Below are 16,360 nucleotides of genomic sequence, written 5' to 3'. Positions count from 1 at the left end.
GGACTTTTTCTATACTATGTGCCCCGATCATATATTTATATTTCTTTGTGGGCACCTTCCCTACCTCCATTATATATGATTTGGCTAGGTTTGCTGACAGGTCCAGCATCTCCATGAAATTCACAAACCCATCTAACAATATTTGAAGGCCCCGAGGGGTTCGGGCCAGGAGTACTGCATCATCTGCATAAAGCAGAACCTGAACCACCCTGGGACCTATCCTTGCCGAGTCCACTCTAAGCATGGGCGTAAAATCCGTTGCGCTCGCGGATTTTGCGGATTTTCGGCAAATTCGTAATCCGCGAACTTGCCGAAAATTTGTAAATCCGTGCGAAGCGGAATTTTTGCTTGGTCGCATTTGCCAACTAGAATACTATACAATTTCGCGGGAGTAAACACTTGCGAACACGTAGATGCGGCGGGCAGCGACAATCTCGCAATTGCGAGATTGCAAAATTTGCAATTTCGCACAAGAAATCCACCAGCAGGCAGCATAAACCTTGAAAATTATGATTTTTATCAGAATAACTCCCCAGGTTGACATTTGCCTGCACTTTTTTTTTGCAAGGAGTCCATTTGGGGGGGGGGGGTGGGAGGAAGGAAGTGCCCCACAGGCTCCAACTTCCTGTTCCTGTCCAGCAGGCTCCTCCCAGTGCTTTCTTCATGTGCTGTTTATAAAAAGAGAAATGCTGGCCCTGCGATTTTTGATAGCTATATTTTGAGCAACAAACCAAATCCTTGTTATGATTTGTATGGTCGAATTTATTTAAACCATTTACTTTTTCATATAAATCTCATTAAGTTAAAGCATTGATTGCATGAGAAAAACACTACGTACATACAATTTATACAAAAACATTTGACAAAGAATTTTAACAAAAATACATAAATACATATAACAAAATGACATCCAATCATTTAGTGTACATAAATATACAAATACGGTCATACGAGAAGCATCAGTCGTTATGTAGTATTAAGCAATGAAGCTATTTGCAGTAAGGAAAAGAAAACAAAATGAATTGTAACAAATACAAATTTTCAATTGTCTGATAAATAAACTTGAATTCTTTCTGCTATTGCCAATTCCTTTCTGCTATTGCCGACGCGTTTCGAACTCGCTCTGGCATTTGGCAAGTTCTCATCAGGGCTTTTTCGTATTATTCTTCTGAAAATTATGTACAAAGAAAATGAGTGAGATTTTGCAATCCTCATTTTCGTCCCCTATATACATTGCCCCCTACCAAGACTTTCTAGAAAACGTGTACCTTTATTTTCAAGTTGGCAGCGGGTTTTCAATTTTCAAGAGATCTTATTCAATCAATGTAGATTCGGTTCTAGAAAATTACAACGAACCAAATTACAATATAATAATGGTCAGGACAGCCTGCGCCTAGATGGCCAGAGGACAATCTTGGAAAATTACCTTCAAACCAGTAGTCTGCACTTCTGTTTGGTAAATATTTGAAACAGCCGTGCGTGGGACAAAAATCAGCTCCCACCCGCCAGCCGGCGGTGGACACGTCTTATTGCACCTACAAGGAGAGTTTAAAGTCACTCAACTATTCCAATCGGTTTTACAAACAGCGGTTAGAACGAGTAGAACGGGTAACAGAACCGGGTGCCTACCTTATTGTTGGCGCTTGGGCTGTTTGAATGCAGTTCCCCTGTTTTTCTAACTTCTAGCCGGTTTCAGTTCGTTTTTATATTCGTTTTTATGTTCTAAAATGACAAACACGGACAGTGTGAGCCCGCTCCTGTGTCATGCGCGGTATCACTAAGCGTTACCTATCTTTGTGCTTACCTAAATGTTGGTGATCTTGAAGAAACACACGCTCCCAAGTGCACTCCAAACCAATCCAGGGAGTCACTCGTTTGACTAAGTCGCCATCTTAAAATGCAGACATGTGATCGTCAATGCGTGTCACATGACTGTCACATGACTGTCAGGGCTATCCGGGCTTTATGGGAGTTGGAGTCCCATTTTGCATTCTGATGTTTTCCTAAGTGAAAGTCTACATAAAAGGTTCCACTTGAGCACTGTATTATATCAAAGCGGATTACAATCGTGAAATCTCAGACATCGAATTTAGTCCAGTTTGTAAACTATTGAAGCGCAGGATTAAATACGCTTCTTTCCTCAATAAGACATCGTCCACATCCTTAATACATTGGGCTCGAGTCACTGTGTACAAAACCGTCCACGTGAAATCTGTTTCAGTGTGTCCAGTGTCAACAAAATGTTGTACCATTGGAGCGGTTAGCACTTTTGTTTTTATTCGCGACCTATGCTGTGTTATTCGGGTATTAACCTGCTGGTTAGTCTTTCCTATATACAATTTTCCGCATCCGCAGACAATTGCATACACGACATTCCGTGTTTTGCAGTTTGAAAACCCTTGGTTCTTCCACCTGACATTTTTGTGTGTGAATTCACTTCCCTCGATTGTTGTGTCACAAGAGACACAGTTGCCGCATCTATGGTGTCCCTCGACCGGCTTGAATCCCCACATTGACAATAAGTCATGTTTAGGTTTTTCAATGGTGACGTCCGCACGCACCAGTTGCTGTCCAATGCTGCGGTTTTTTTAAAAAGCAAAAATCGGTTTGGGAAAGGGGCATTCTAAGCCCTCCAGCAGGTGCCAATTTTTAAGTATGGTCTGTCGAATTTTATGGGTATGTGGACCAAATGTTGTTACACAAACCAATTTGTCCATTTCGGGTTTCACTTTACTTTGTAATAGACATTCTCTCGGGGTATAGCGTGCTCGTTTGAAAGCATGTTTCAGCAGCTTCCTAGGGTAGCCCCTGCTTTTCATATCCTCACAAAATCTTCCTCCGTGTAAGTCATAGTCTGTGACATCAGAGCAGTTCCTTCTGATGCGGAGTAGCTGCCCGTAGGGTAAATTTGTTTTTAAATTGCGTGGATGCGCACTCCTATGGTGGAGAATAGTGTTTTTGTCCGTCTTTTTTCTAAAAAGAGATGACTTTAAACGACCGTCAATGCAGCTAACTTCCACATCTAGGAATGTCATTTTCAAATTGCTTTGTTCCATAGAGAATTTAATGTCGCCGTGTTTGTTGTTTAGCCATTGATGGAATTCCATCAATTCGGTGTGGCTTCCCTGCCACAGGAGCCACACGTCATCAATGTATCTTAGCCATTGTTTTATACATTTCTTGTAGGGGTTGTTATTTGCCACAAATTTCTCTTCATACTGTGCCATAAATAATATGGCCATCTCCGGCGCATAGGGACATCCCATGGCTGTCCCCTTGATTTGAAAAAAGAACTCGCCATTGAAGCAAAAGTAGTTTTTTTTTAGGGTTAGTTCAGCCAACTGCAGAATAAATCTGGTGGGCACTCGATGAGGTTGGTCTCTTGTGTCAAGGTACATCTCCATCACCTCCAACGCCTCCCCTTGCGGGATTTGCGTATAAAGGGACGTGACGTCCATAGTGACCATTATTTCCTCAAGTGGATTAAATTCTAGGCCCTCTATTTTATTGAGGAAATCGGTCGTATCTTTCAGGTATGATGTCACATTACAGATGAAGGGCTTTAGGAAAAAATCCACATATTTGGACAGTGGCTCTAGACAAGAGTCACACCCCGAGACGATAGGACGTCCGGGGGGGTCATTTTGTACACAGTGACTCGAGCCCAATGTATTAAGGATGTGGACGATGTCTTATTGAGGAAAGAAGCGTATTTAATCCTGCGCTTCAATAGTTTACAAACTGGACTAAATTCGATGTCTGAGATTTCACGATTGTAATCCGCTTTGATATAATACAGTGCTCAAGTGGAACCTTTTATGTAGACTTTCACTTAGGAAAACATCAGAATGCAAAATGGGACTCCAACTCCCATAAAGCCCGGATAGCCCTAACAGTCATGTGACAGTCATGTGACACGCATTGACGATCACATGTCTGCTTTTTAAGATGGCGACTTAGTCAAACTAGTGACTCCCTGGATTGGTTTGGAGTGCACTTGGGAGCGTGTGTTTCTTCAAGATCACCAACATTTAGGTAAGCACAAAGATAGGTAACGCTTAGTGATACCGCGCATGACACAGGAGCGGGCTCACACTGTCCGTGTTTGTCATTTTAGAACATAAAAACGAATATAAAAACGAACTGAAACCGGCTAGAAGTTAGAAAAACAGGGGAACTGCATTCAAACAGCCCAAGCGCCAACAATAAGGTAGGCACCTGGTTCTGTTACCCGTTCTACTCGTTCTAACCGCTGTTTGTAAAACCGATTGGAATAGTTGAGTGACTTTAAACTCTCCTTGTAGGTGCAATAAGACGTGTCCACCGCCGGCTGGCGGGTGGGAGCTGATTTTTGTCCCACGCACGGCTGTTTCAAATATTTACCAAACAGAAGTGCAGACTACTGGTTTGAAGGTAATTTTCCAAGATTGTCCTCTGGCCATCTAGGCGCAGGCTGTCCTGACCATTATTATATTGTAATTTGGTTCGTTGTAATTTTCTAGAACCGAATCTACATTGATTGAATAAGATCTCTTGAAAATTGAAAACCCGCTGCCAACTTGAAAATAAAGGTACACGTTTTCTAGAAAGTCTTGGTAGGGGGCAATGTATATAGGGGACGAAAATGAGGATTGCAAAATCTCACTCATTTTCTTTGTACATAATTTTCAGAAGAATAATACGAGAAAGCCCTGATGAGAACTTGCCAAATGCCAGAGCGAGTTCGAAACGCGTCGGCAATAGCAGAAAGGAATTGGCAATAGCAGAAAGAATTCAAGTTTATTTATCAGACAATTGAAAATTTGTATTTGTTACAATTCATTTTGTTTTCTTTTCCTTACTGCAAATAGCTTCATTGCTTAATACTACATAACGACTGATGCTTCTCGTATGACCGTATTTGTATATTTATGTACACTAAATGATTGGATGTCATTTTGTTATATGTATTTATGTATTTTTGTTAAAATTCTTTGTCAAATGTTTTTGTATAAATTGTATGTACGTAGTGTTTTTCTCATGCAATCAATGCTTTAACTTAATGAGATTTATATGAAAAAGTAAATGGTTTAAATAAATTCGACCATACAAATCATAACAAGGATTTGGTTTGTTGCTCAAAATATAGCTATCAAAAATCGCAGGGCCAGCATTTCTCTTTTTATAAATTATTCTATGGTCCAGCTGACCCTGTGTCCCGGGACCTAACTCCTTATTTTCTGCAAACATTCTTCATGTGCTGGTCACTTTGATTTGGATCTTGACCTGGAAGGATTACTTTTTGTGGATGCTGCTGGATATTTGGGTTTTTGCAAAACTGAAAGCACTCAGCAGGTGCAAAAGTTCAATCTTATCATTAGTAACCATTCCCTGTAGTGCCTGGAAGGATTACTTTTTGTGGATGCGGCTGGATATTTGGATTTTATGCAAAACTGAAAGCACTCAGCAGGTGCAAAAGTTCAATCTTATCATTAGTAACCATTCCCTGTAGTGCTTCCTGAGGGGCCCCTTCAGAGTTCAGTTGCCTACTTGCAACTATTCTATGACCCTGCTCTGACCCTCACAGCAGGCTCAGAGAATAGCTACAAGTATACAACAAAGGTCCTGTTAAAAAAATTACACTGCAACAGAAAGCAATTACAGATAAGGAAGCAGGTGCCAGCCTGGAAGTTCAAATTCAGTGACACATTAATCAGCCCTAATTCATTCATGTCAGTTGAGGCAGGGCAAGTGTGCTTTTCCCCCCATAATCTACAGTGATGAACTAGAGGGTGGCATGAGTGAGCCAGAGGGTGGCATGGGTGAGCCAGGGGGTGGCAGTGGTGAAACAGAGGGTGGCAGTGGTGAAACAGAGGGTGCTGTGATCAACCAGACGTAGAAACAACATGGTCGCGACCGTTGCTACCCGACAAGTAAGTTCGCGTTTGCGAACTGGTAAAAAACACTTGCGGATTGCCAATTCGCAAAATCCGCCCATGCTTAGTCCACTCCCAAACCAGCCAATGCTTTCTCTAAACCATTAATGTACAAGGTGAATAGAAAGGGTGCTAATATGCAACCCTGCCTAACTCCCCTTGTGCATGGGAACTGGTCAGTCATGCTGCCCTCCTCGTTGTACCTGACCTGGGCAAGGGTGTTCCTGTGTAGGGATCTCAAGACGTTTACTAGGCCCAGGTCCACTCCCAGCTCCTCCATGAGTTCCCATAATTTTTTCCGATTCACCCAATCGAATGCCGCCGTCAAGTCCATAAAAGCCAAGTACACGGTCTCTTGGCTAGCGACCGTGTACTTGGCCATCAGGAGGTACAGGTTAAGAAATAGGTGCGTTGTGGAGCGTCCGACCCTGAATCCATACTGTGTGTCGGTGATAATCTCATGTTCCTCTGCCCAGTCTAATAAGCGATTGAGTATGGCCCGGCCAAGGACTTTCATGGACACGTCAATATGCGAGATAGGTTGGTAACAAGAGGGGCTCTCCCTATCTCCCTTTTTGAAGATCAGTACGATTGTTGATGTTGACCAAGATTCAGGCATGCCCGTACTTACTGCAGCATTTATGACCCTGGTCAATATGGGGACCCACAAATCAACTTGAGCTAAAAACAGGTCAGGGGGTACCCCATCTGGTCCAGGTGCTTTATTTCTGGCCAGTCCCTCCATACCCGCCTTAATTTCATTCAGCGAAAAGATTATATGTTCTTCCCTTCCTTGCCCCTCCTTGGTTACTGAACAATCCTCCAGGGTACTGAAATTGTATAGGCCATTAAAATACTCGAACAATGACTCCACCAAGATGTGATTTACGATCTTGGGCTTATCCCTATCTTGGAAGCATGGCTCATTAATGACCTTCCAGAATGCCGTCATGTTTTTGGTGTCTGCTGCTTCCCTCGGGTTCTCCCAGGCCTGCTGTTGCAGAGAAGTTTTGCGGCACTTAACAGCCTCTTTATATAAACCTCGACACGCCGTGACCCTACTTTTGTACATGGTTCAGGTTTTCAATGCCAATTTCAGCTCTCTCAAGTCCTTGGAACAGGCCTGATCAAGCCACCCATGTTCCGCCGTACCTTTTTTTATACATTGTTACCCCTTCATAGGCCTTAACTAAATCAGCCCCTTCTACGTCAGGATTCAGGCACCTCCATACATGATGGTCTTTGTCCGCCATTAATGCTTCATAAAAGGCGTCGACATCTGTCTCGGACCATCTCAGCCTTCTCCCTTGATCAACCGCTGTCAGCACCCCATTCGCACCCCTCTTTTTCTGAATTCTAGGCATATTGGGGTCCCTTTAAACAATGACTAGGGGATGGTGATCACTGAATGCGCTCAATTGTGTTTCAAACCCCATAACCTCATGTTTCAATGTGTTTCAAAAATAAAATCTATAACTGAGTCGCAGCCTCTGCCTTTAAAAGTTGGGTGCACCCGCCAAGAATACCCTCCTTTCAATAAGTCCATAGTATGTTGGAGAGCATAAGTTCCCAGCCCCTTATTGAGCTATTTTCCCTCTATAGTGTGCTCTAAGTGGGGGTCCTTTTCCAATGGGCAAGAAGACCAGTTGTCCCGTCTATTTTTCACATTAGGACAAAGATGACATTTAAAGTCTCCTGAGAGCACCCACTGGTACATGCGTCCCTCCTGATCAGCCTCCCCCGCCAACCTTTTTTCCAGTTCTTTAAATCTAATCAGTGAGGACCCTGCTGATGTTGCATTATAAAAATTCACAAAAAGTATATTCTGACCTCTTATGCATAGTGTGACCATTATGCTCAAATCAGGAGGAAATATCTTGTTCCAATCCTCCGAGAGGCTGGCTTCCTACAGGTTAGGCCAGCGCTCTTATTTCTGCAACTTTTGCATAATGCACAAATCACTTTCCATGTTGCAAACATTTTAGTAGCAGGTGTCCGTATTAACAAAATGCGTAGTAAAGGAAACAAAGGATTAACTATAAACGAAATATCTTAATGTATTTTTAATAGACGTTTTGATCTTTTAAACCTTTTTTTTTATGAAATTCTTTCTTCATTGTACTGTGATACAGAACTTGTACATACTATTTTAAAACTTTTATGTAAACTGATGATTTGATGTATGATACATTGTGTACATATACTATGTAGTTACTTTTTGTCTTGTGTATATCATGAACTGTATCATGTTTCTTTTTATGATTGTCAAAAATCGAATAAAAGTGATTGACTGACTGACTGACTGGCATAGTTTTAGCCCCTGTAGAACATCAGAGTCCCAGCTCAGATCTTCCCATGTCCCTTTCAATTTTAAATCCACATACGTCACCAACCCTCCCTTGGCTCTTCCCACCAGCCCTTTTCCGTGCAGGAACAAAAAACATTTTGAATCCTACCAGGCCTAGCTGGTCTCTGTTTCATTCCCAAGTCTCCTGTAGACATATAACCTGGAAGTTTTTTTATTTAAGCTAACCGGTCATTATTTATTAGTTTGGCTGAGAGCCCCGCTATATTCCAAGAAATAATTTTTATAGTGCCATGGCCCATAATAGCTATGCTGGGCAATATCTGACCGCCTGTGATTGGCGACTGGGCTTGTAATTTCTGCACCTTCCCATTTTTATAGTGGCTATCCTGGGCTCTCTCCAGGGGCACAGAAGTTGGTATACTCTCTGCTTTTACTAGGGGGCCTCCAGGTGAGTAACTACACGGAGCAATTGCCTCGGTAGAGCCATCCCCAGGGCCAGAGCTCCCCTCACGTCAATCAATATCTTCCAGACCCTGACTATTTGCAAGTGGGACGTAACAATTTTTTGTGAGTGGCAAGGGCCCTATTCCCGCACTGCCACTGTGCTCTTGCCAATCAACCTCTCTTGAGAATCTTGTCCTTGGGTCCCGGTAAAAAAAAACTGCGGTAGCAACTGGATGGATGAACCACTCTCCCCCCGAAAGCCACCCGGGAATTTAGTGCACCGGCACCGTCCCCCGTGCCCCACTGTGCCCTCGTACTTATCGACCGACTTAGAGGTTGCGCTGTCTGTCCTTCCTTCCTTTGGGTCAAAACTCTCTCCTCCCCTCTATTTCTCCAAACTTTGTCAGACCCCAAAGGCCCCGCTCGTGCATTATCCATGTGGTCGGCCTTCCTTTCTCTTTGTTGTGAATCCAGCTGTAATACTCCACCCATACCATCAGTGCAACAAGTTGCCCTGTCTTGCACTTCTCTAAGTTGGGAGGTGACTATACTAGGTGAACCCCTATTCCGTTCTAACGAGAGGGTCACTTTCTCTTCGATCGCAGTGATTTTCATATGGAGCCGGGCTAATTGGATGTTGAGGAAAGTTTCCAACCTTAGCCATATTGCTGAATCCACCCCATCGCCCATTTCCATCCCTTTACAATTAATACAGTGAGAAGAACCCGCCACCACCTGGGTGCCTTTAGTCCTACCCTGCTTCGATGACTCTTTCTTATTCACTTTGCCATTGGCCATATTGCACCCCTGCCGCCCCCCCTCGTAGGGACTTAGCTGTAACTGTGGGAACTCTTGCAGGCACGCCTTCCCTGCTAGTCGTGTGTTTATCTAAAAGCGCCCTTCTAGACTGAGGTACCACCTCCACAATTTCCCTTTGTGCTGGTTCACAGATCGCTGGTGCTTCAACCCGCACCAACCCCTCTTCCCCTATTCTCTCCCCACATAATGATGACATGTCTACACACATGGGGCGGCCCTCCTCTCCCTCCTCCACTCCGTGTTTTGCCGCTAAATCTAAAATCCCTTTGGGTGACGACACATTTGCTATCGCATCAACATCAAAAGTGTCAGTCACCCTCTGAGGCGTATTCTCACCATCTACAGGTCTCAGGGTTACTGCCTTTGGTGTCCCTGCCTTGGCAGAAGCCCACATAGAAGACATTTTCTGTGCCATAATCGAGTCCATAGAGAGTCTTTTTTCAGCTGAGCGTATTTCTTGGGCCAGAGCCGACTCAGCCCTAACAAAAAAGGCATCAAGTGTCCCTTTTAAGCTCCCTCCCTCATTATCTGACGTGGTCCTTCCTTTATTCATCACAGTGGCGATATTCAGAAGCCTGTCGGGAATAACCAAAAGCAAACCTCCTTACTGTTTACACAATGACATATGTCTAAATCGACAGTCCCCGAGGGTGCTTTAGTCCTCGCTCGTGTGTACTAATCAAGATTTACCGTGCTGTAGGACCTGGCTGATCAGCCACCAAACAAAACTTCCTTGGCCAAGAGATGACAATCGCACCAGATATTCCTCACCTCCACACAGTAAGAGTCGGGTCGTAGAGTGAAACAGGCGATGTTAGAGCCCTGGCCCAGCCCTGCCTCCTCCTGGCTACGACGGGCCCGCCCAGCGCCCGCCCGCCCGCCCACGTCCTGCGAAGAGGGAGGCACGAGTGGTAAATGAAGGGCTGCCGGGGTGGAGGGAGGGACTGGAGCGCACACTCGATGGCCCGCTGGGTGCTGAGGCCGGTAGTCCAGTTCTCGTCCCCCTCAGCTGTTTGCGGAGCATATCCCTGAATAACCTTCTTAGCTCTTCTTTGAAAGCAATGGATTTGTAAAGTTGAGGATAATTACAATCTAACAATGGAATGGACCAGGTGGCTGTAGTTCCTCCTAGATAGGATAAGACAAATGCTACCTTAGCTTGTTCAGTAGAGAAACAGGAGCCTTTACACATGACATGTAGTTGACATTGATTTATGAATGTGGTGAATCTTGGGGGATCTCCCATAAACCTTTCAGGAGGGGCCAACGGTATAGCAGGAGGAGTAGTGATGTAAATTACAGGATTACCTTAACCAGCAGAGACAGAGAGCGGAGAAAACAACCCACTGCAGCCCCTGTATTGGACCCAGATGCTATGTCAGGTCTAGAGCCTTGCTGTAGAGTCTACTCTCAGTGTAAGTGTTTTGAATTCTTTTTGTAGATTCCCTATTATATGACCTAAATCATCTAGGGATTTTTAGTGTTCTTCTATATTGCCCAGGTGGAAATTAAACAGGGGCTTTGCGTTCTGTAAGGTTTCACCTGTTGCTTCCACAGGAGCAAGAAGCTAGTTCAGAAGAAAAGGTCCCAACTTCCCTTACCCACCAAACATGCCTAACAAAGTCAAAGCAAAACTGGTGCAATGGTGTACTCAGTGAGGAAGGCATGGTTCAATGCAGTCATATGTGTGTTCCCTGTGTGTAAAGAGGAGAAAATGATGGTTAGTGTATGTACTAGTTTAGTTGTAATTTACACTTCTATTTTAGTGTGTATGTTTTGAAAAGGCTTTTGATACCTGCTTAAATCTCTTCTTCCACCTACATCAATCACAGTATGTACAGGAACAATATGCAATCTATAAGAGAGGAGAACAGAGACACACTTTGTAATCACAGCACGATAAAGCAACCATGAGTATATAAATGAATGGGACAATGAAATACCCACCTATTAGGATGTAGCAGTGACTTAAATATATCCCCTGAATCTATGTACTCATAAGAGAACTGGCAAGGAGTATTTAACAACATGAACTGTTCCTTTATTTAAAAAAAAAGAAATATGCAAAAATATGCAGGCTGTTAGATATGCCTCCTTACATTAGGAGACACTAATGAGCTGTTTATATTTTACAGTGTAATCAGTTTGTGTTGAAATTGGCATTATATATACACATAAGCGGCGTTCATTTGTGTTCACTGTACCCCTTTTTGTAAGCAGAACGGATATCGCTAAAGCACTGACTGTGTTATTCCGCTAGCATAGACCCATGCACACACGTACACGACAGCCATTTTAGGTATCATGATCTCCCAGTTTGCGATCGATCACCAGCGCCCCTTCCCTGACCCTGCAAGCTTCCCCCATGTACCCTGACTGCCCCCGCTCTCACACGCACAAGTCATGAGCCCTCCCCTCCCGCATGACTCTGTCTCTGAGAAATCGCACCCCGCGCCTGACCAAACCCCTCCTGTCCCTCCATGAATACCCCTCCTTTGATGACCTCTTCCTCTGAACCTAATTGTTTGCACGGACCGCTGGTCATCCCTTAGCCCGAGGATACAGTTTATTGCCCACTACTGTATGCACTCGCCTCTCTTGAAAGTAGCCACTATTGATCATGACCACCCCACCCCCTGAGATTCGATCAGGCGCACACATTCCAAAGGAATCAGCAGAACACTCAGCTGCGTGACAGCCCCCTCCTATTGTATGGAGGATAAGGGCCCCTACTGTAGCCACGTGTTGGAATATCTTCACACTTCACAATGTCTTGATTGTAATGAAGGATGTGTGTGCCATAAACTTGTGTATAAAAGACGAAGCCTCAGAGAAAATTGTTAGAGCACCTCCCGAAGACACTATGCGGGTGTCCCAAATGACATGCTCTCCTCATGAGTAATAAACCTTTTTCCTTGTCTTCCTGCTTCCAGTGCCCGTCTCTTTATTTGGTAATTATTCAAGATGGAAACGAAGAGTCGCCCTGCACCAGCAGCCTGGGCATCGGGTGCGATATGGGCTGACTTTTCTACATTTGCACAGACAGAAAACGGGATGTCCAAAGCCAAGGGACAATAATTAGATAAGTAACTCTTATATTTATATAGCTTGTCAGTTCAGAACGCTTTTACAGCATTTCTGAAGCTATTGTATTCCTTAGAGGTTTTCCTCTTTCTTTTTTTGTATTTTTAGAAGAATTCCATGATGGTATCGAAGCACCAATGAAGAGGATGCATGCAGGAGCCAGAGAGGAATGCCGAACCACAGCTCAATGAGGAACGCCGACCTCAGCGTGAACTCAACGACCCGGAAGGAGCAAGGTAAGTGACACAGACGCGGAAGAGCAACAAGTGATCACTAGAATGCAAAGCGCTGTTCCACGGCCACAGGACTAAGTATGGGTGAAATTTGCGAATTCGCGTTCCATGAATTCGCGCAAAAGCGAATTTGCGGTCTGCGAAATCTGCGAATTTGTGCGAACTGGTGATTTTTTTTATTTTGCCGTGTTCGCTGGGTTTTTTTCCTTCGCGGCTACCGCGAACTTAAATAAATGCGGTCGTTTTTGGGCGTAGCCATCTTGTTCGCAGGAGGAAAACAACTCGGCAAACTCAGAATCAAGGTAAGTCAACGCAGCACGCGCGAGATTGTATTTTTGAAGCGCAAACAAGCAAAAAAAAATTGCACACTTGCGAATTGTGGATTGTTTGGCAATTTTGCGCGATTTGCGGAATGTGAAATTGCCAAAAATTCGCAAATTTCACGAGCGGAACTAATTTTCAGCCCATGCTTACACAGGACCACTTTATACACAGCTCTGCCCCTGCTGCAGCATGCTTTCACAACAATTTGAAAACCTGGTTGTTTTGTGGAAAGCTTTGGGCTGTACCTACACCACTCCTAGGAGGACCCTAAATGCTCTAAATTAGCCACAGGTCGAGGAAGCTGTGTCTTGCCTTGTGCTACACCTGCACCATTCTTATGCAGACAAAAGAGATAATTTCCCAGCTTGAGGATCTGGTACTGGTTCTGGAAAGCTGAATCCCCCATTGACCTTTAATGATTTGAAGGACTGGGAAGCTGAGCCTTCCGATGTGATGTGCTGGTACACTCCTAGCTATATCCCATTTATTCATTCATATTATTATCTATTGCTTGTTTTGTGGCCTTTGAATAGGTATGCTTGCAAAGCTACTGGGAGAGAGGGGGGCGTATGCAACCTACTTTGATGTTCGACTTGGGAACTGCTTCTTGCATAGCACATACAACAATAGGCTACACTTCCAACTACTCTTTTGGTATACCCATATAACATTTCACTGACTTCCATCGGACACTACCACTAATGTACCCTCCATACTGTCCCAGCTGATCTGGAACTCCAAAGATATTTAATGCTAGCGTGGGTTTTGTACTGGAAGGGTATCTTTCCAGTACAACATACTATGCATAGACTGACCTAAACCATTTTCCCTCTTTGTATGTGTGCTGTACAGTGCAGCACACGTACAAAGTCGAAAAAAGAAGTAGAAATGAAAGCATTTCTCCTTCCTTGCACCTACCTCAAAAAGGCGCCGTTTTCTGACGCTAAACCATGCCTACTTTTTTTAGTAAATTGGGTTTAGCATCAGAAACCTCGCATGGTTGCATGGAAGCACCCATGCTCCACCCATGAAACGCCCCCTTGGTGCTAAGCAATGAAAAGCAGCGCTGCTTTGTGCGACATTCACATTATTTCCAATGCTAAACAAGTTTAGCACTGGAAAGTAAATCAGAAAAAACAAACATTTGCTTCAATTTGCATCACTTTTTGTGATGCCAACATGACGCAAAATCATAGTAAATCTCCCACTTAGTCTCTTACAGTTCTAGCACCATGATGCTTTCGGGTGAATTCAGCAATAATCAGAAATAGGAATGCAAGATGGTGGCTCCACGTACACACTCATAGGTATTAGCTGTGCTGAGTGTATTGTTATTAGTAATATGGGTTGTACGGGGGTGAAGAAAAGGTGAAGAATTCTTCTGGAGTACACCGGAAGTGTATTATTCAAAAAGGTACTGCTGCAATTAGAAGTGCATTGCAAGCTATTTTATTTTCATTTAAAGTAATGTTTCCTTACAATACAGTATTACATTTATTGACACAAGAAAAGTGCATGAATATTATTACAAGACAGGAGGTAGGCTCAAAACAAAGTAACAATTTCATACAGAGCCTTGAAAGCAGGCTTTTGTGTGAAATTAATCTAATAAACCTTCCTTTAAACACCAAACAAAATACAAATAAATACACACCAAATAACACTCCCATTCTAGCAAACCACGTTATGTAATTCACTAATGTCTAGCAGCAAGAAAAGAGGAAATTATTTATGGACTTCTCCAATTTGTAGGTGACGATGTCCTTTGTTTGTGTTAATAATGTCATGTCCAAGGGAGCAGGATTATTGGAGCTCTAATGCTCTTTTAAATTCTGTGCAAAATAAAGCAATAAGAGAGACTGAATAATAATCACCTCCTTTGTCTTTAATAAAATTATCTAGGAGAATCTGCAATTAAGTCTATTGCTGCATGTTTAAGATACATAATGATTCAAGCCCTTCAGGAAACTATCACCTATGTCCTCAGTTTGCAACACAAAACTCTTTACTGAAATTTAAGAGAATATCTGGGCTTTTAGGCAAAAAATGCGCTCACAAAGGTAATCTTTTGCATGAGTGTATTTTACACAGGAAATTTGAAGTTGAGAAGTGCAGACTACAGCTGCTTTGAACTAGAAATCTGTAAATGTACTATTTCTTGAGCCGCCTAATGGAACAAATAACCTAATAAATGTGCTCAGATGGCTTAAACTCCTTCAACATTTCTACAAGAATAATTCAGGAACAGATAGCAGTAGAAAAACACAATGTGGCAAAACTTTATGACTTAACTGATGCAGAAATAGATGGAAATTCCCACGGCAGGCAGGTACTTTCTAAAAAGGGAAATTAGATTTTTTTCATTTCAGTATTCTTTGCAGACTTAGATACACATTACCCAATATAAAAACAAGTGAATTGCATGCCAATTTGCTATGAATTCCTCTCTTTTGACTCATAAAAACAACTTCACCCTGATACCTTGAAAAACTGCTCAGGACATATCAGATTGTGGATACCCAGGCATGTGAGAGTGGGGCGAAGCACTGATTCTGTCAGCGGTGGGTAATGCCTTTTTCTCACGGGCATTGCTTCAGATTTTAGGGCAAACCTATTACTCTTCTCAGACACTGAAAAGAATTAACCCATCACAGTGTACCAGTGCTTACTTTGCAAACAATAAGTGCCATGGCTCTCATCAGGAGGCCACTGCAGCTGCTCCCATCCATTGCCCCTGCTGGCACTGCCAATGACAGTATTAACACAATTACTAAACATAACACTCTTACAAGTGTGACAGTTCATACTGATCAAGACCCCCAAAACTACAAGAATGGCTTGGGTAGCAGGTATTAGTTATGGACCTTCATGTCGTGGGCACCATCTTTACAGGCAACAAGTTGTTGGATTTATGTCGGCATGCCTAAGCCACAGAGGAAGCTCCGAGGCTGTTTACATCCTGCCTGTGACAACGCCAACCGATGCTGCCGCATTGGGGACATGGAGCTGGTTGTTGGAGGAATGAGCAAGCGGGGATTTGAACACTGGAGTTTCAGCATGATAACTCATTTTAGTAATACTAGGCATCACGAGTTCCACAAGGCCACGGGAGTGGCCACGCCCACAGGGGCGCGACTCATCATTTAAAAGTGTTGCCTGAAATCATCTCACTGTTGACTCAGAAGTCCGAAGCCTCTGAAGAAATGCTACCTGCATGAAATGCGTCAGGCTGG

The sequence above is a fragment of the Lissotriton helveticus genome, chromosome 2_1 (assembly GCF_964261635.1).
Source record: "Lissotriton helveticus chromosome 2_1, aLisHel1.1, whole genome shotgun sequence".
NCBI classification, from domain to species: Eukaryota; Metazoa; Chordata; class Amphibia; order Caudata; family Salamandridae; genus Lissotriton; species Lissotriton helveticus.
The sequence above is the reverse complement of the archived record's forward strand: the minus strand, read 5'-3'. Positions refer to the sequence as shown.